At 41.8% G+C, this 20980-nt stretch overlaps 1 protein-coding gene across 1 annotated transcript in view; it reads left to right on the top strand.

Annotated features, from left to right (window-relative positions):
- HAO1 (hydroxyacid oxidase 1) overlaps positions 1-20980 on the top strand; it is a 390969-nt gene that overhangs the window by 338402 nt on the left and 31587 nt on the right. The window contains exons 12-17 of the mRNA XM_048938310.1: positions 1826-1899; positions 7527-7571; positions 11720-11804; positions 13412-13521; positions 16676-16752; positions 18916-19086. The gene's annotated coding sequence lies outside the window, so the exon portion shown is untranslated. The remainder of the gene's footprint in view (positions 1-1825; positions 1900-7526; positions 7572-11719; positions 11805-13411; positions 13522-16675; positions 16753-18915; positions 19087-20980) is intronic.

Genomic DNA, 20980 nt, shown 5'->3' with positions numbered 1-20980 from the left:
TCCACCAGTGGAAAGTCAGTGGAGGAAAGAGCTCCACCCAACCTTCATACCCAGAGGTGAAACCAGTTGGAAAGAGCTGCAATCTCTTTCAGTGTGGCCAAGAGAATCATTTTGTGTTCCCTGCTGGACTGAGCTTGGCTCATAGCTGATTGTTGCTGTCGATTCAAATCTCCCAAAAGGCCCTTGTATTTTCTTGGTAATAAATGTCCCACAAATGTTCTGAATTTCTGCACTCATTAGGGCTTAGGGAGGTGATTTGTCAGGACGAAAAACGTCTTCTACAATAAAGCAGCAGCTGTATGCAAAGGGTGAGGAGACATTTGTTGCCATGAGTTGAGTCTCCTGTCAGCAACCATGCCTCTCACCAGTCCTAGTAAATGTTTTATTGATTTAATATTAAATTAACTGCCCGGGCATAAGGAGTGCATTATTTTTAATGACATTCTGATATTAAGGACTGCAGTTTGCTAGAATGCACCTGTAAAATTAGTATCCCCTAGTATTCTGCAGGAGCCATAAAACGTAATGCTCTTTGTGTGCAGCAGTCTAAAGCTTGACATGGGTAATGTTACATGGCATTCCCTTGCAGCCTCTGATAGCTACATCAGTTTCTGCTAGGAAAGGAAGAGGATTGAAGTCATCTTGGAAGGCTTATTCCAAATTCATTTCTACCTTGCTGTGAAAGGAATAAACAGCGCATATGATGATATGATCCTAATTTCGGAGCACTTTATCTAACCAGGCATGGTAACACACAGCTATATCTACACAGCCAGTATCTACTTGTAACAGCAAGGCACCTTCTGTAGGAGGTCAGTGTTGGAGTCAGTGATTTTCTGGTGTTTTATTTTCTCTGTTAATGAAAGAAAGGAAAAAAAAATACAATAAAAAACATGAATCCAGTCCCAGATGGACCATTCTGGAATGTGGCTTTCTTTTAGTGAAAGAGAAAGAAGTATAAGAAAGAAAACATTTCCTAATTTCAGAATTCATGCTACGTTTTTTTTTTTTGTTTTTTTTTTTTTAAACTGGGCTACAAAATAGGCAGAAGAAAATTTTTAGTTATCCAGAATCGTTTTATTTTATTTTTTTTAACAAAACCAAAGAAGTTCAAATAACATCACCCTGCTGTAGTTCATTCCATACTTCTGTAAATTGGACCATAAAGAATCACTGAGAGCACACAGGTCATCTCCCTCTGGCTATGGCATAGCAGCCACCACTGCTTCCCTCCCACAGCTGTTCTTAGCCTATGCTTATTCCTACAGCAGTCCATTTTGCTTGAGGAAACACATCGTGGATATATCCATGAATTAGCTTTATCTCTTTGAGTCCACAGTAATTCTAGGAAAGTCACTGGCATTCAGGAGAGCTGAAGATCATGGCTGGTGGGGGGCATTTTTGGTATGGGATTTGCTATGCAGTAGAGAAGTTACTTTGTTTTTTTTTTTTCTGAGCACTTCAGCCTGTTTCTACACGGTAATCTCTTGTTTTTATCTAGTTCTGCTATTAAAGGACAAAGACAGAATTTTTCTTAGGGCAATAGCATGCACCTTGCTGTTCTACAATTACCATCGGTTTCACTTAAAATTACCAGGATTGCTGTTTTGCTGTGGCAACCTTTTTCTTTTTGTTAAAGTGCATACCTAGTAAATGTTGCATTTGGTTTTATTAAGGTTGTAAAAATGCCACATTTGAGTTGTTTATATTTTTAACTCCCTCAGAAACGGTTAATTACAAAGCCAAATCTTCTTAAATGACATTCAGATGGGGATTCTAGGAAATCCCAAGATTTCTGAAGAGCTATTTCATTTTGATTTCACAGTGATGAATCACAAAGCTGAAACAACAACAAATACAGGACAGACCAGCAAGAATAAAACCATCATCTCAATACTTGTAAGTACTCAGTTATAAAAATAATAACATTAAATTAGATGTTCATAATGTTATGGAGTGAGGTAGGGTGAAAATTTTGTATTTTTTGTCATTAAATTAAGGAGAGAAGAGCTAAGGGAGTTCTCATTTAATTAAGTTATTGAATTAATTTCAAGCAGCAACTACAGGTAGCACAGCAGTCTCAGCAGGTGGGTCATGGTTAAAATGGACACATCTGATATAATGCCTCTTCCAATTGCTTCCTCACAAAATCTCTCTGTAAATCTTGTTTGTAAAGACCACTGATGTTCTCTCTTCTGCTTGTTTGCTTGGGCACACTAGTGAATGAAAATCAGGTTTTATTACTCCTAAGGGAAATGTTGACAAGAAGTGGTTGTTTCCGTTGTGGTTTCCACAGAAAATGCAGATTTCCTTAAAAAAGAAAGAAAATGCACTGAACTTACTACTTCCTTTTTTAACATCAAATTTTCCAGGGAAAAATAATGAAGACAACACAGAAAATTGAATCATAGTTTACAAAACATCAAACACTGTATGCAGATATTGCTGATTCAGTAGGCATAGTTTCTGTGGAAAGTCTCAGAAGAAAAATGTTCTGTGAGAGATCCTTTGAGCTGTAATAGTTGTGACCTAATTATAAGGAATTTATCAGAAAGCTACTCAGCACCTTTCCATGGCCCTGAACCTAAGTGGGCAAAGAGAAAGCCACGTAAAGTGGATCTGTGTTAAGGCTCCTTCTGACATCAGAAGTTATTAGATACAATCATTGTGGTTGGAAAGGACCCTTCAGATAATCAACACCAACCACCAGCATAACTACCAAGTCCATAAAGCCAACTTCTAAGTTTTTGTATCATAATGTCAGTGTGCTCTTTCTACCTGCTTTCCCTCATGTTGTTCATGACACAAATTTGCCACCTTTCTTTTAACATTCAGATGTGAACACTTTGCAAGAGGGCACAGGTTTTGCATTTTGTGCCATTTGCACAGACTTTGCAAAGATACAACAGCTTAGCACTAGTTCTAGCAGGTCTTTTTGTGACTAACCTGTCCATGTTGTGCTGGCTCTCAGCTCAGCTTTGAGACTGAGGATTAGAAAATTGTACCAAAAAGATGGATGATTGTCGGTTGATGGCTTTTTAGTTGACAAATATAGATAATTCATTGCCCAGGCAACTTGAGTTGACAGAATCAAACCATACTTTTTTTCAAAGGATGTGGTGGATTTACTTATTCCTGGTTCTGTGTTTGATTTACTACCACATGATTTCATTAAATAAGAACTTCGCATGAGGATTCCTGCCAAACAACTTCAGGCAAGGCCCGTATTCCCCACAAATCCCTAAATTTGAGGGTGGTGGGTGGGGGAATCATCATATTTTTTTAGCAGATGTCTGTGCTGCCTGTGGACTAGAGTTTGGGGTGGTTTGTTATTACCACTGTTGCTCTAAAGCCCTTGTAAAATGATGCTTATTTTCCTCCCATTAGATAATGAATTTGAATTTTTCCATCTAGTAAAGATGATGATAACTTTAATATGTATTAATTCTCTAATTAATCACAGCATTGGAAGGAATAAAGAAGAAGCCTTCAAACAGGCAGTATTTCAGGCTTGAACTGACTTCAAGTTCAGGCAGGGCTGCTTGGAGCTCTGTCTTAGCCTTGTCTAATACGAGAGCACACAGCTCATGTTTGCTGGCATTTGTAAGTAGGTAGAAGTGTTTAAGAAGGTTCCTCCCCCTAATGTCTGGATAAAAAATCGATGTCCTGGTAGCTCAACTGACCAGATCACATTAAATTTTGGGGGAAGAAAATGAGAAAATGCAAAGAAGAAGATGCCAAAGAAAATGCAAAGGGATAAGAAAAAAGTGATGTAAATTGGCCAAGAAGTCAGTTACACTTCTTGGCCCAGGTTCTGAGGTGGTATAAATCATTACCATCCGGCTTCAGTGCAGCCATTCTACTTCACAGAAGTTTTCAAATTGACCTGTTGTTATCTTTGAGCAAAGATACCAACAGTTAAACTTACAGCCCCATAGAAATTTAGCCCACTTTCGTATGCTGATTTTTGCCCTCAAATGCTGTCAGGAGGACTTGTCCTAGTCCTCAGCATTAGGGTGCATTAGGGGCAAGTTGAGATCTGCTGAAGGTCTAGTGTGGAAGAGAGACATGTCTGGGACTGATCTGGGTCTCCATTTCTGAGCTAGGTCCTCTGCTCCAGACTGATTTCTAGATAACACCTGGCACGGAGAGGTTTGAGGTGTTTTTGTGATCCCTGTTCACTGTAATCATCCTCCACACACTTCTGTTGTTCTGAAATGCTCCAGAGAGCCTCCAGAGACATTTTGAGAACTGTTCTTTAGTGTCTATGCCAAGTGTATCTTACCTGAACCTAGGAGGCTGGGCCAGCACGCACAGCTCTCTGACTAGGCTGGGAAGGCCACCTGCTAGCAGTTAGCTTCAGTACTTCTTTTTCTTCTTTATTCCACTGTCCTTCTCGGCCATTTCAGATCTTGGCTTCAGGTGACAAATGGCACCATCGACTGACTGCCATCCAGCAACCCATGCTGTTACTCCAAAACCAATTAAGTGTTCTGTTCGTTGTCCCAAGTAACTGTGATTACATCATCTCCAAGTGACATCCAGAGTGAAGAGAAAAAATGGCCAAAAGAGCTTAGTGCTTTGGGCTTATTGTTTAAATGTTTAAAGACTTTGCATCTGGAAAGTATTCCATTAATTTGTGGCTAGCACCCATATATCAAATCCATGAGCTTCCAAGTAAACAGCTGTCACTGGAGCTGCCATGGAGGGAAATTGGCACTACTAGCTTGTGGTGAGTAGAGAGGGAACATTCTGGTGAGGACTAATTCAAGGAGGAAACATTAACCCAAATGTGTAAAGGACAATGGAAGAATTGTTCCTTGCAGCTCCTCAACTTTTCATCTACATTAGCGTAAGACACAATTGAGGCCTCATACTATTATGTGTGCTCACACACGTACGTGGGTATATATATATATATATATATATCATCATAGCCAGAAAGATGGGATTGCATGCTATAACTAAATACCGTAAAACAGCCTCCACATCATCCCCTCTGAGCTTTGGGTTTCCTAGAATATCAAAGTTTTCCTTGTCTAGCTTTCCTCTAGCCATAGGAAGGGGTCGTTCCAGTCTAGCCCTTCCCCATCACTTGAACAGACTATCTGGGCATGCACAGGACATTTCTTCTGTATGTATGCATTAAACTGATTATTTTGATACCTTAAAGTATCAAATTCACTGTGTGTGTGGAGCCTGGCTGGGGAGAAGCAGGAAACTGTGGAGTGCCAGCAAAAGACAGCAAGGAGAAGCAAGCTAGAACTCATCTAGCCTGCATTCTGCTCCCAGAGGAGCGCCCAAGACTCATGTTTCATTGATAAATAAAGCAGTGTGCTTCTAGGGAGGTTGAACCTGCCTGTGGGTTGATCGTGGGTCCTAACTTGAAGATAGACCCTGCAAGACAGCAACAGCTTCTGTTTATAGCACACCGTATAATGGATCAGCAGCACTGCTTCGATGTGACTGTGGCATCATAATCACTTGAATTGGATGTATTCACAAACTGATCTCGTCTCACAGCAGGCTGTTTCCCACCAGAAGCTGTTGTGGCCTGGCAGTAAGTTGGCCTTATCAAGCCTTGGGAACTAATTCAGCCTAAAATGAGATCCACAAATTAAACACAACAAGATTTGTTCTCAGCAAGTACAGTTTCCTGAGGCAGCGTCCGCTGTGTCTGTGCACACAAGACATAGATTGTGTGTGTGAGGAAGGAGACTGTCTGTGTTGGTCACCACCTGTTCTTAGGTTGCTTCACATAGCCATCCTCTGGTTGGCACTCAGCTGGGGAAAAAAATAAAAATAAAAAAATGAGGAGCCAAATTCATGCTTTCCTCATGAAAGACATGGTAGAGCAAGGATCTGTCCAGACATTGGTGTAGTGGGGAGACGTGTAGGTGTTTGGCACAAAATTTGAGCTGCTTTGGGGCAGTCGGCAGTGTCGGTGCCGAGGGCCCAGGCTGGAGTTGTGAGTTCATGTAGAAGCCACAGTGGCTCCAAGCAGTGTGAGAATTCCTACCTGAAGCCAGGTGCAAAGCTGAAATGAGGACTCTGCTTCTGTTCTCAAATGGTGCTGTTGTTGGCAGAACCGGTTGTTGTGCAGCCTGAGGCAGGGGGGTGGGGGCCGGTTATTTTCAATTACATGTTAGATCAGTGTGTTTTCCACATTGTGCTCCAAGTACATGAAATAATTCATTAGGAGGAACTGTGCACGCAGAAGGGGGACAGTAGTGATATTGCAACTTAGGTTTTCCTGAGAGGGAGGATACAGAAATATTTAGAAACACCGCAGCAAGATGCCATTGAGAAAGGGCAGCAAGAAGAGCAGTTTCCCATCCCATTTCCAGAAGGGAGGATCTGAGGCCAAGGAATGTATGGTGAGTCCACAGAAGAGATGGCCTCATCGGACACAGGGGAATCATGGATGACCTAGGATGCAAAGAAGAAAACAAAAGGAACACACTTTCTCACTTCTGCCCGACAGATGCACTGGCATATACCGTACTCTGGCTCTTCACTGGACTTGGGATTTACCTTCTGTTTACTAACTAGCCCAGAGTGGGTTTGAACTGGTGACCTAAAGGTGAAAGGCTCTGTACCTTATTAGAATTACTGTGAACTGCTGAATGAGTCCCCCGTGGCAGTTAATATTTGATTATGTTTCTAGAAAATGTTTAGCTTTTACAATTAGTGTCAAAGCAGTGGTAAGCCCCTCTTTGATTCCTGGGTGTAGGCTCGTGCTTTTCTTAACCTCACACATATGCTGGCATATTTACAGTAAGTGCTCAGGGGCTTGGGTTTTTTTATTATTTTTTATTATTATTTTTGAATTAAAAATGAAAGTTCCCCAGGGAAATTATGCAATGGGAAATAGCCACTTCAATAAACTTGACTCACACATTTTATTGATTATGGTAAATTTAATTAGTCCATTTAAACGTTGCTTACATACAAAAAAATTTATCCTTCCTACATGTTTTTTCCTGTTTTTGCATCCCTCTCTTCAGAGCCCCCTCTCCCCTCCCCCCCCCCCCCCCCCCCAAAAAAAAAGTGCTATAAATTATTCTTAATTTTTGGTGGAAAAATAATCAGAGCTAAGCTTATAATTCTAAATTTAAAAAGAGCAAACATACAATAAATCTCATTCAAAACATTCTCAAACAGTACTACTAATTGTTAAGTAGAAGTAATTACTACTTTAATATTCTTTTGCCTCTGTCATATATTATGCACACTTTTTTTTTTTTTTTAAATGGAGACAATTACTTAAGTACAGAAGTTAAAAAAAAAACAACCCACAAATAGATTAAAATAGATGTTTCTCCAACTCAGTGCTTTATTAGGTGATATTATTCATATTCTTTGTACTCAATACCTAAAGACCTCAATCTTTTTCAGAGGCCACTGTACTAGGGTCCTTAGAGGTGATGGTCCAAAGCAAAAGAGCTTCTGGTCCCTGGGTCATCCTTGGGTTTTAACCTTTTTTCTTTAAAAGAGATGTGACTGGGTTTGTTTCCTTTTTTCAGAGCTGTTGTTGCTTCTTCTGATCTCCTGAGCCACTTCCAATCCAGGTAACCATCTTTTTTTTTCATTCTTAAGCTTCCAAACAGTCTTTTCTTCCTGAGGGAATTCATTCATTCATTCCCATCTTACTCTTTCTGAAGATGGGGATTGTTCCCACAAATAGGAATCTCTGGGACTGAGCTCAGAGCAATTCACTGTGGTTAGAAATTGGGTTGCAGCAAGGGGAATTACTGTTCTCTAATACAAAAAACTGAAAGTAATTCACAAAGTTCATCTGTCCCTCGATCCCATGAAGGGACTATTCGGAGCCAACCCATGTCAGCCTGTCATATACCATGACAGAGGCCTATAATGGTTTGTTCCTTCTTGAAGCTTCAAAATTCAATCTGGAATGCAGTATTTAGGGTTCTGGATGCTGATGCTGATCTGTTTTAAAAGCTGAAATAAGGCTAGGGTTTGCACAGGTCTTCATTACTTCTAGACACGTTTTTCATCTAAGTGCTTTCTCGGGGCTGTCTGAGCTGGGTTTGTGTGATCTCGCAGCTAAACAAATGCACATCTAATGTAATCCAAGAGGAATACATTTCTCTGAAGGTAGGTGCACCTCTTCAGTTAGTGAGGTGAGCCTGTGAGAAGCTGGTGAGAGCACGCAGATGCTGAAGGAGATGCAGCAGGGCTGGGGCACAGGAATCTTGGGCACTGCAAGTCAGAGGTGTCTCCTCTCTTCTCCCCTGGTTTCTTCTCCAGTTTCTCTCCTGGTGGCACATTTGGCTGCCACCACTGTTGAGCACTGTGATCAGTCCCACATACTTCTGGATGTCCCTTCTTGGCAGAAGATGGGCTGGGAAATACTCCCCAGAGGCCTCAGTGCTCTTTCTACCTTCCCACATGACAGTATAAGTGACTCAGTGTGTCTGGAGCATCTCCCTTATGAGGAAAGGCTGAGTAACCTGGATCTGTTCAGCCTGGGGAGAAGACTGAGGGGGTATCTGATTAAAGCTTATAAATACCTAAAGAGAGGTGAGAGGCAAATGGATGATGGTGGACTCTTCCCAGTGATGTGTGGTGATAGGACCAAGAGCAATGGCAAACTTGAACACAGGAAATTTTATATAAACTTATGGAAGAGCTTCTTTACAGTAAGGGTGTTGGAGCACTGGAACAAATTGCCCAGAGAGTTGGTGGAGTCTCCTTCTATGAATATATTTAAGACCCAGCTGGACACCTACCTATTTGATGTATTGTAGGGTACATGCTTTAGCAGGGGTTGGACTGTGATCTTGAGGTCCCTTCCAACCCTGCAATTCTGTGGCTCTGTAATATATAGGACGTTTGTCCCATGACTTGAAAAAAAACCTACTGGATAGTCTGTATCTTGGTAGGTTTCTGATTTATTGCTTTATTAAAAAATATAACTGAATTTAAGTACTTACGTATTTCTGAACGACTTACCTTAAGAATAACCACACTTTGATGTAAACTGGCTAGGTTCCCTTTAGTTTAATGGACTTACTCCAGCTTGTACTAGATGAGGATTAGGCCCCAAGATTCATACAAGCCCACTTGTGATGACCTTGAGAAGAGTTTAGGTTAAAGATGAGTTTGGAAGCAAACCGAATCATGAGCTTGACTGATTTAGTTTGTTTTGCTGGCAAGTTCTAGTTTTCTGAAAATATGACCTCGTTATAATATGTATTACACCGAATCCTTCACTTAATGAGCCCATTGCCACAGATGTCACTCCCCATGCCATAACTTCCCAAAACATTTCAATTTCCTTCCCCAGAACTGTCACCACGCTTGCTCTGGCTGCCGTGAGGAGGGAACTTAGCCATATAGCAGATCCCAGGCTCGGCTCTCAGCCTAAATGACATGCAGAAGAATTATTTTGCAGACGGACAAACCTAGGACATGTGTTCCTGCTGGGATCGGCACTCTGCTCTCCCCTCATGGCCTCCCTAACAAGAGTGCGAGAGCTCAGACCAACAGCCAACTCCTCAACAACAAAAGCTTCCTTGTCAGTACCCAGACTTACTCAAAACAGAGCAGAGAAGGAGATTTTTTTGACAGAGCTGTGGATCACAGTCTCATAAGAACCAGCTTGTCACCTAGTGCTGTCAGCAAAGCTCTAGATGAAGTTAAAAATTCACATACTTGCTCCCTGCCTCAATTTCCAGAGCTGTGAGGATAGTAGTGTCTCTCTGTGGTCCATCGGTTCTGTGAGGATTGTTAAGCCAGGAGACACGATGTGCAGCTGCTATGGTGATGGTGGTGATATAGACAGGAATATAAGCAGTGCTCAAAATGATGTATGAGCTTGAAACCCAGAGCAAGAAAGAACTTTGACATTTCACTTTAGAGATTAGGAATTGCCCCAGGAAAAAAAAAAAAAAATCTCCCTTCTGTCCTAAGAATGGAGCCCAAATCTGATGTCTCTACTCCTGCTTTTCACAGTCTTGCATAATGATCTACATGAAAACTTCAGAGTAAAAAAGCCAAATGCTTCATGCTCTAAATTCTGAAGTGGAACAATTGCAGTGCTCTTGACATTTTTCATTTTCCTTTGGATGTTTTCCTTTCAAAGCAAAGTGTAGTCATAAAGGGATCTGCTGGTGGAGCTCCCTGTTTCAAAGAAATACATGTATATTCCTTATATATACCTTACATAACCACATATGGATATGGTGCTTTCATATGGCTCTTACTAAGTTTTTCCAAACATTCCTATTTACTGCTGCTTCAAAGAAGGCAGAGTCAAGTGCCCTGTGGAATCCTCACTCTCCCAACACACACAGGTCTCACGGTTGAAAGGAAGTTGCAATATTATTTCTTCCCCTGCCCTCTATTATTATTATTATTATTATTATTATTAACAATAGCACGTGATGATCTGGTGAGGAGCCTCATACCTTCAGCTCCTGTGGGAATTACTGATGAACAATATTCTCATAAAGGTTATTTGTCCACAATGTACTAGTAGTATGGTCAGTTCTACCCACCTTCCAGCTCTTCTCCAAGTGCAGGAGAAAGGTCAGGATTGTCAGAGGAGATGTCTGGGAGGAAAGTGTTCCTTTTGGGTAGGGGACACTGGGGTTCTCTGGGAGCAGGCTTAGATAGAGCATGTTCTGCCATACCTAAATCCTGGTTAGTGCTGAAGATGCACAGACACTAACGTGCCGACCTGTTTCATTGCACAGTGGCATCATTGCATTTCTCTGTGAATAAATATCTCCTTTCCCTTTGTTTACAAGAACACCATGGTTTCACGGTGGGGGGGAAGACTTCATTTTTCCACATCTTTCTCTTCCTTTTGATTCACTAATTTTTTATGCTGCAAGATAGACTCACTTTTTAAGCTTTGTTTCCCTTTTTGTTGTTGATTTTAGCTGCTACTGATTATTTCAAGAAAAAAAGTTTGAATGCCTTATCTAATAGATGGCATATGTGCATGGCTTTCATCACTTTGCCATCCCTCCACAAGATTTCATCACATTTGCCTGGAATTTCATCTGTAACACACACCATAGAGCTGGTCCCAAGGAAAAGAGGACAGTGGCTCACTACATGACATCTTTCTCTTAAGACACCATTTCCTTCTGCATGGCCCCCACTTGCCAGATTGGCAAGATGGGTTCCCCCCTTTGCCACATATTGAGAAACATGTGGCAAACAGCTTTACTGCCAAGACCAGCCTAGCAAGCTGGGATGGATGAAGAAGTGGTTTCCAGCTGGAATGATCCTCAATATTTTAAGTTAGACTTTCTTGGAGAATGGAAGAAGAGATTGGGTTTTGTTCCCTGCTTATGATTCACCGTAACTGGCAGTATCTCCCATGGCACAGAAGGATACCAGAAATCTGATGTAAAAGTTTCTCCTCCAGGAGATCATAATGATTTCTTAGTCATTGAAAAAGCCTAAGATGTCTTCAGAGTCTAACACTTCTTAGCAGCTAATCTGAAGCAAACCTGGAGAGGGCAACTGCGTAACCTGAGAGTTCTTACCCAGCCCTGTTGGACCACATCACAGCAGAGTTTGTGGTCAACTAACAAGTGTGTCACTGCAGAGTTCAGGCATGCCTTGAGACAAGAGTAACTACTCGTGCTCTATCTATCCTACATACTCCTTTTTTGAGCACCTCCCAGACATTACCGTGTTTATCCTCTTAGCACCTCTGTAATTATCTCTCTTGTAACAGATGGGAAACAGAAGAACATGGAGATTTTGCAATTTGAGCTGAGCCAGGCAGGAGCTCTTTGGCAGAAGAAGAGGCCTCCCGAGGGGTGAGTAATGTTCTTTTGACAATCACATTAGACTTCTGTTTGTATCTTTATGTACTTAGATACGAGCCCAGAATAAAGCGCAAAGCGTCTTACAGACAGCAGTCAGTCTTTGAACGTGGCTCTTCAGGGAGCAACAGCTGGGCTCTCACTACTGTCCTTCCCAGCATTTGTCATAATTCCCAGAGACCAAACCTGCAAAACAGTTGCATTCTATTTCACTTTGAAGAATCAACCCTTATTTATGCAAGCAATATAAACATCTTTTTAGCTTGACGTATGCACAGAAAATTCAGAACAGATGCAATCTTTTTGTACGGTATTTTTCAGAATCATTTTGCACACTATCTTAAGCACTGTAACTGGCAGAGTGAATCAGGTGGCACTTGGCTTTAAATATATGCTTATGGTCAGCCCTGTTTCCAGTAATATCAATGGGAGCATTGCCAAGTACTAGAATATAGCACTAAACCTTAATCAGCAGCAGTGGCTGAGTGCAAGAAGTGCTGAGTGGAGATGCAGACCAACTGGACATCCTTTAGGTGAGGCACATACTTAGCTGAATGGAGGACTCTAGGTAAAATCAAATGGAGCAGTGGAAATCAGATCAGCAAGGCTACATCTGCCTAACAAACATCCTTCCCAGCATGTGAGTCAGTGGCAGGTTAATTAGGCATAGATAGGCAGGGAGCAGCAGTTATGACAGAAGCTTTAATAGATAGAATCATTTTCAGCACAATAATATTAATTAGCAATTGCGATAGAGAACATGAGGGCAGGTGGAGCACTTTCTGTCAGGGTATTTTTATAAAGAATTAGTGTATAAACACCCATTGTAAATACATTGTTCTTGTCAGGTATAATAAATGCCTTGGCACGTACCAGCCCTTCTCACAATGGAAAGATAATTAAAGACACAATTGCACACTACTGTGTTTCTCCCAGATGCTAACTGTGTCACCAGAGAGATCTAAACAATTATGTTTGGAAAACAGTGTGTGACTGTTAATAGCCATTTCCAAAACGCAGACAGCAGATATATTATGAAAACCACTGTGAGTATTGAGCCAGAGGTGGAAAAAAAATAAAGAAAAAATGTATTTCTGAAGCAAATGTGGAAATGTGAAGTGGCAGTTATGTGCCTAAACATTGTGGAGGAACTTACACCTCCAGCTTACTGAAGCCAAATTCAACCTCAGCCTCCAAATATTTACATATTTCAAAACTTTTATGTTTTCTTCATATATATGTTCTTCTTAGAAGCTTAGATAAGAAGAGCTGAATCCTGAAGACATTACTCATGGGAAATTTCTATTCATGTCATTGAATATTCACTACTGATAATCCTGCTAATAATTGTTATGAAAACTGTGTTATATGACCTGTGGTATTTTATTATATATAACACATATCATACATTGTATAACTATATTACAGGTCTACATTACATACCTGTAATATTATATTCTAGTAATTAAACCAATTAAAGTGCAGTTATGATCTCACTAAACCCCAGAAATATGAGATGTCAATCGGTTCCCTTTTTATCTAGATAAAAAAAAAAACACGTTAAGTGTTCCTATGTCTGTGTCTTCATTTCTGACACACAGATAAATACAATCCAGAAGATGACTGCAGAGGGAAATGTGACCTGCAGCATGCACAATCTCCACTGTGAAACAAACTGCTGCTGGACCTGTACGCCTCTTTAGTTCCCACGGTACGTCTGAGCAGGCTTTTCTGTCACAGTCAATGTGTATTTAGTAATATTGCATAGTTCTTACAAATTTGGTATAAGCAATGCAGAGCCCTCTGTCCAGTATGTAGGTTTTGCACATCGTCCCTCAGAGGACACAAGAACAACGTAGATGAGCCAAACTACCTCACTGTGGTCACATGCCTTTTTCCCAGGTGCTGAAGTCCCTAAACTGGTCCCTGCAGAATCAGCAGGCCCAGCTCTCCCTCTTGGCTCTTACAGGTTGAGAGATGATCCTGAATTAACTCTTTTGAAGTTACCCAGGACTACTGCGTGCCTGCCTGGAGCATGACATTATATTCTGAAATGAACATACTTGGGGCAGAAATCTTCATCCTACTCAAATTCTCCCACGGTTCTTATAGTGGGGGCAAGATATTGGGCAAAACCCAGTTGCTGGGAGCTTGTTTCCAGGGGCTGAGTAATGGCAGTTTTGGGGTTTGTGCCTTCTATTAAAAAGAAGCACTTGCTACAGCTGTGTTCATGATCACTAGAGGATGCATAAGAAAGAATTCAGATTATACAGAGAGACATTAGAGGAGTGGCAGTGACATAGGATTAGTTCAGCTGGGCTCTGGTTCTCACACTGAGAAAGCATTTCTCACGATGCCATGCACTTTCATGCAGCATTGGTGTAGTTCTGTTCCAGGCTGCTGGGGACAGGACAGCGTTCACACTTTGTCTGCAGAGCATCTGCCCTATCATCAGGCCTTGATCTCAGCTATCATCTTTATGGGGGACTCTAAAATAAGCAATAATAATAATTAGGATAATATAAATGACCGACTAGTGGTTGTTACCTTTTAATATGCTCCAGAAAAGCTCCACACTTCAGTTTCAGCTCATCCAGAACTGTTTGTATTTTTATTGTCTTTCTGATGGGAGGAGAGTGTTAATGCCAAGAGCTGGAGACCACAGGGAGAAAAGAATTGTGAACTGATTTTTCTATTGAGACCCACAAGATTATGATCAGAAAATGAGGAAGAGAGGAAAATGTGGACATTGTTATTACTAAAATGAAAGAATTTGAATATAATCATAGCAGTTAGGGAAATGTGTTTTTAAAGACCTTGAGAAAGGTCATAATGAGAGTTTACTTTGTAGATCTAATCACAGTTTACAAGACCATATGCCAGTTCCCAGTGGTGATCATAGGGAACAGCAGGACACCAGTAATTTTCCAGATGTGGCTTCCCCCCCTAGAAAGAGAACAAAACCAATGAGAAGAACTGGAGTGACCCAGCCTCTGAACAACTCTACATCTTTTGTCTGGGATGCCCATCATTAATAGTTTTGCTGTTGCCTGGTAGCATCAGGATAAATTCTTCTGCAGCGTGACCACAATAGAGAGGGAGAAAATCAAAGAGGAATAATAGGACTAATTTTGTAGAAATGTCTTTATGCAACAGGGCTGAAGTGCACATACTGTGAAATCTTATCCAGGTATCTGATGAGCATTCAAGTTTCCATTGGTATTCTGGGTGATAGTGAGGATTCTGGGTTCCAGCAAAGCATTGCTACCTTGTGAAACATGCCAGTGTAGAGAAGGCCACAATCTAAACTTCTGCTCTTTACCATAACTTCAGTGGTTGCCTGCATACTTGGCCCACCTTGGTCAGATCCATCCACCATCTATGTTGGGTCTCAGCATCACTCCTATTACACTGCAATGTGAGCACCTTCCTGGTCAGAGCACACCAGTAATGGGACAGTTCACCTGGGACTTTGTGGAATCAGCAGAACTTCTCCCTTTTTTGTTTAAAGAGAGCTCTGCGTGGAGTAACATTTCTTTAGGAGTGGGTGTAATAGGAAAAGATATCTTGAAGATATTGGAAAAACAATTTTCAATAGGAAAGGAACCTCTGAAGTCATTTGGTCTCCTCTGCACATTGTTCTTGCAGACTTACACCCTTGGTCCACACTGCTCTTTACCTCTGTCTTACATGCTTTGTTTTCTGGTTTGTGATTGACATCAGCTTGGGGAATGGAACTGTCACAGATGACACAGAGGTTTGTGATTTCACCAGTAAATTTCACCAGTAAAGTTCACAAGGAAACCAGTAACTGATCCATAACTTACTTGGTCTAAACTAGGGAGCAGACTAAGATCCACAAGAAGAAGCCAAGTGCCTCAATAACTTCCACTCAGTAGGTGCTAGCTGAAGTCTAGGCATTATTTGCACAGTTGAGAGGAACATACTCCATGAGAAAAGCATAGCTCACGATAGCCAAATCTGTACGAGGAAGAAAGGCGTGGTATTTCCTAATGAGCTGGAGATAGAAGGAGGAAATTTTAGTCAGAGACATCGAGTGGTCATCTAAAAGCAATGATTCATCAGAGGACGCTAAGGCCTCCTTTTGCTTAGTCAAATGAGTGCTGCCTGGCCATGCTGCAGATCATGACAGGAGCTGCTGAGTCAAACAGGAGACCAGCTTCCAGCAGGGCTGTACTGAAGAGAAGTGTGCTGCTATACACATTACTAAGGATTGGTGAGAGTCTTGGAGAAGAAAAGAAAAAAGCCCTCGTGGGAGATGGTCTATTTTTAATGAGCCCAAACCTCTTCCACAAATTAAGTGAAATATTTTAAAAGGAAACAATATTACTTTGGTTTTATTTGTTTCAGCTACTTAGTTACAGCTCCACGTGGACACAATTAATGGAGGAAATAGAGTATTTTATAAGCCCAGGACTCTAAGATAGATATTTTGTGACCATGTGAAATTCTTTGCCGTAATCACCACACATTCCTTAAAAGAAGGCTGTATATTGCTGAAAATTATTAACCTCGCTTCCAAAAGATTGTGTCTAGTCACTGAATGGCAAAGGTTACAAATTGTCACGGCATTAGTCAGTGATGAATTTTGCCCTCTGATTTTCCTTAAAGTCCCTGCTGTCCATTTCTGGCTCAGGTCCATTCTAATTCTGTTCAAAGTATTTGCCTGCAAGAAAGAGAGAAATGACCTTTCCACTGAAGCTAGTTTTATTTCCCAGATCCCTTTCAAACCCTTTGTGACTTCATGTAAATCACCTGGATGTTCAGCACCTGATTTCTCCATTTTTTAATGGAAGGAATATGATTTCCCCCTTATTTGCCCATTTACATGATGAATTTTTCAGGACAGTGAATCATCCTGTTTGGGAAGTATCTAGCACCAAACCGTCTGATCTCCACTGGTCAAAGAAGAAAAATCAAGGTAAAACCTGAGGATGAATGTTGTGGAGATGAAGAGTTTCATCTGTGCTTTGCCATGCATTCTTGGTGTTAGAAACAAAGAAGTCATCCTTAGAAAAATAATGGGTTTTTATTCCTCTTGGGGCTTCCTGAAATATCAGAGACAGGATCCATAAAATACCAGGTCTGGGCTTTCTGGCAGGAGTGAGTGTGACGGCAGGGTGTGATTTCTGGATTTCTGAATGGAGACAATTGATCAGTTCCTCAGATGATACAAACCTATGTACTTCATTATCCAGCCATCCGCTTCTCACAGGCAGGCCTCAGCATTCTCCTCTTTAGCTCTCAGATTGGCTTTGCTGAGAAGATTTCATTGCATCAGGCTATTACATGGAGGTAAACATCATCTTGTGGATGCAGTAATCTGTGCAAATACCCTGATAGCTAAGTGCAGTGGTGGAGTAAATAAGCAAACAGTCCCAACACCCCTTCCCCTCTACCACACTAATAAATATAGTTTACTGTACACATCACTCTTTGGGACCACGTAGGGGTGGTGTGAATCCATTAGCAGGGCAAGGGTGAGTGACTTCTGACTTCAGCGACCCTTAAAGTTAATCCAGCATTGTAGAGGCAGAATTAAATGTGATGAGCTCAGAAAGTGTGATAAAACCAGATTTAAGTGCACAGCTGGGCAGCAACCTATAAAGGCAGAATTTAAAACCATAATAAAAACTTTGTAATCTAATTACGACGGTAAAGTTAAAGGTGAGCTATTTGCAGCATGATTCACATGTACCACGGCTAACCTCTGACATCTTGAATATATTATGTGGTTTCTTCACTACAGGAGTAATTTTTTAGTTTCTCTCTTGCACTACATGGTTCCCCAGGTTTTATTCTCAGCACTTTGCAAAGCATCTGCCTTCCTGTGTTTCTCACTTGAGGCCTCTCAGGGCTGCTTGTCCCCAAGCTCTGGGCACCCAGCACCCAGGCATGCAGGCAGGCCTTGTGGCAGGTGTGCATATCCAAAACATCACAGAATGGGCCGAGTAGAAATCGCAGCAAGAGCAGGTGTATTCCAAAGTGATTTCAGCCTATCCAGTCCTCATACCATCGGGGGGAGGATGGAGAAGAGGATACAGGCTGAATGCAGGATATGCAGCCAGCTCCCATTGAAGCTCATGCTCTCATATCTTCATTACAAGTGGCACCTAATTAACACCACCTCCGATATGCAGTCCCCTCTCTGATTTCTGTGCTGACTTTTCCCAAAACCAAAGCAATGGGAAAAACAGCTCCTTGAACTCTGCCCAGTTTTCCTTCAGCACTGCAAGTGCTGCTGGTAGACAAAGCTCCTTTTCCCTGGCTGATGGGGTTCAGAGTGCTCTTGCTGGGACACATGCTAACAGCCTTAAGTCCAAGTCTAACCTCTTCCACCAGAAAAACCACAAGAGGCTAAATAATCTAATATAAAGTTCATTTTCCTGGGTCCTATTATGTGTCACCCACATCCAGTGAGCACTACATATATGGGGATGTAGCAGTGGGGTCTAAGCAAGTCTGCTCAGCGTGGTAACAGCTGGGAAGCTGCTTTTTACTGTAGGACAAGCAGCTGGGAAGTTCACTCCTTTCCTTCAGCCAGTCTATGTCAAGACAGAAATTTCAAGTCATTGAGCACTTTATCCCATGTGTTTGTTCTGACTTCTTTTTTCTACACATCCAACTAGAACAAAAATTTCAGATGAAAATCTCTTTATATGTGGTCTGATAAATTATACTGTCATTTTTGAACTAATAGAACTTGGTGGCATTTTATAAATCAAATTACATTTCATTTTTTTCTGTTTTAATTTAGCCAAAAAAAAAAGTTTCCGTTTAAGTCTGATTGACACCAAGCAATATTCCTAGAATGTTCTGCTCGCAGTTGTTATTCATGGAATTGTTTGTGAAATCAGCATCCCAGAATAAACAATGTCCTCTTCCAATGCCCTAGCTGATGAGGCCCCAGAAATACTTGCATTTGTGGTAGTGGATGTAGTATTATTATATAAGGCAACAAAGAAATACTTTCAGGGAAAAAAAAAGAAAAAAAATAAGATTTGTGTTAGTTTGTGGTTTTCCCATACACACGTCTGTTACACGTAAGATTACTTCATCCAAAACTCTCCTTTTCTTCGTACAGCCACATAACAACTGCACTGGGCTAGGATGCTCCGTGGAAGACAGCATCTTGTAAAAGCAGTCGGGGTCTACCAGAAAACACCACAATAAACACCGCAAAACACAAGGAGTCCGCCAGCTGCAGAAAGCCAACAACAGGATCAAAAGAGAAATGTCCCAAGGTACAAACAAGGTGAGATCCTACTGAGCCTAAGCCAGCAGCCACCCACTGCGTGCTCTGGTGGGTTTAGAAATCCCATCCTGTATGGCAGCTCCTGCATGCCTGAGCTCACTGACAGAGTAAGGCAGCATTTAACACCCTCAGTCTGCAAGGCACAGACAGGAGATGGTAAATACTTTGATAAGGAAACTGGAGTGAAAATACCAGCTTTAGGCAATCCAGATTTTATCGGGGAAGTATGCAGGGATGAGTAAGTACCTGACATGCCGATGTACCTAAGCACAGTGCCAGCAGTCTGCCAGTCCGAACATCTGGCCTTAGGCATCACGCTCACATTTTCACACCCATGTGATTTTGGGGTACATTGTGGAGGCGGATTTTTGCATGGGGTTCTCAGTTACACAATGGTAGTGCCCAAAATGAATCTGCATCTCTGTCTGGAAGCACCTATAGATTTGACACTGGATAACTACTTTTTTGCTATGAGAAGCTGCTTGGCTTCGTGAGGCTAATTATTCTGCTTAGCAATGACATGCATTTCATAGCATGGGAATCCACGTGTGACAGGTGACAAAAGCATGCTGTAATTGAAGGGCTCATCAAAGTCCTGAAGAAATGAATTCCTGAAGAAATGAATATTGTGTATTGCTGTGTGAATGGGTGGTGTCTTCTGGCCCATTGCTGTTAGTTTGAGACCTAGATAAGACTGGTGCTCAGTAACATCCTAGTCTCTATAGTATGAGTATGAATCATGGGTTCTTCCTGGGGGCAGTGCTTAGTGTGGCTAATGACAGCCATAAGAAAGAGTGAGGCCCAGGAATGGATAAAGAATAAATTGGCTGCACTGTGCACAAAGAGGGCCAAACAGATGTTGGGCCTGATCCAGAGTCCATTGAGTTAGTGGAAAGGATCTCTTTGATTTCATTGGACACTGTATCAGACCATTACAGCTTCTCAGGAAGTGGTGGAGACCAAGGGTAATAACTTGTGGTGACTGGGGTGGTGTGTGTTGCATAGGTGTGGGCTGTGAGGTTTTCATGGTGAAAACAGATGGGTCTTCAAGACCTGTCCATTTGGCCTGGGAAACCTTCCTGCCCCACCTCCCCACCTAATGGGAAGCAGTCTCCTGCGGTTTTGGTCCTCTAGCCAACATTCTGGTATGATCTCATGCAGAAATGCCCTTCTCCCTTCTGACTTCCACCTCTTCCTCACTGGGGTTCCGGTGTGATCCTGAGATGTTCCAGACCGGTGACTTGAGCTGTCCACAGAGAAGGAAGGAATAAGGCCTGCTGAGGACTGTTCACCAGAGAGGATTTTTGTTGAGGACCAATAACAAAAATAATGTAAAGCAGGTGTTTCTGCAGTTGTGAGACATTTAAAAAACCAGCGTTGTCCAGCAAATCTCCCACTCACATTCTCATCCACGTGATAGGGCAAGGTCTCACACAAAGGACTGCAAGTAGAAAGTATCTCTTTGTACTAGTTGGCTTCAGGCTTGTACTAGGGCCTCTCTCCTCTTCTATTGTCTGTGCTTTTCTGTTTATTTAGGTGTGTGCCTTTGTTTCTGTTTTTACATTTAGCACAAGTAGAAAGGAAATGGGATTTTGTACGGCTTAGGAGCCTAGGAGCACACCGTATTTGGAATATGGGCCTTTATTTGTCCTCATACCACAGATGCAGGTGTTTGCAGGCCAGATCCTCCACTAGTATAAACTGCCCCAGCCTCCAGGAGAGCTCCCTCCGTCTGGCCAATGCATTTGCGGAGGTTTGTGATATCCAGAGGTGCACTTACGGGCTATACTCAGACCAAACTGATCTCATAAACCTCCAAACAGGAGTGAGAACTTGTAGCTGAGTAGCAGCAGCCATTTTCTCCTGGTGGCAGCTCCAGAGGGAATGGATCAAT

Source organism: Lagopus muta, chromosome 2 (genome assembly GCF_023343835.1).
Source record: "Lagopus muta isolate bLagMut1 chromosome 2, bLagMut1 primary, whole genome shotgun sequence".
NCBI lineage: Eukaryota > Metazoa > Chordata > Aves > Galliformes > Phasianidae > Lagopus > Lagopus muta.
The sequence above is the reverse complement of the archived record's forward strand: the minus strand, read 5'-3'. Positions and strand labels throughout refer to the sequence as shown.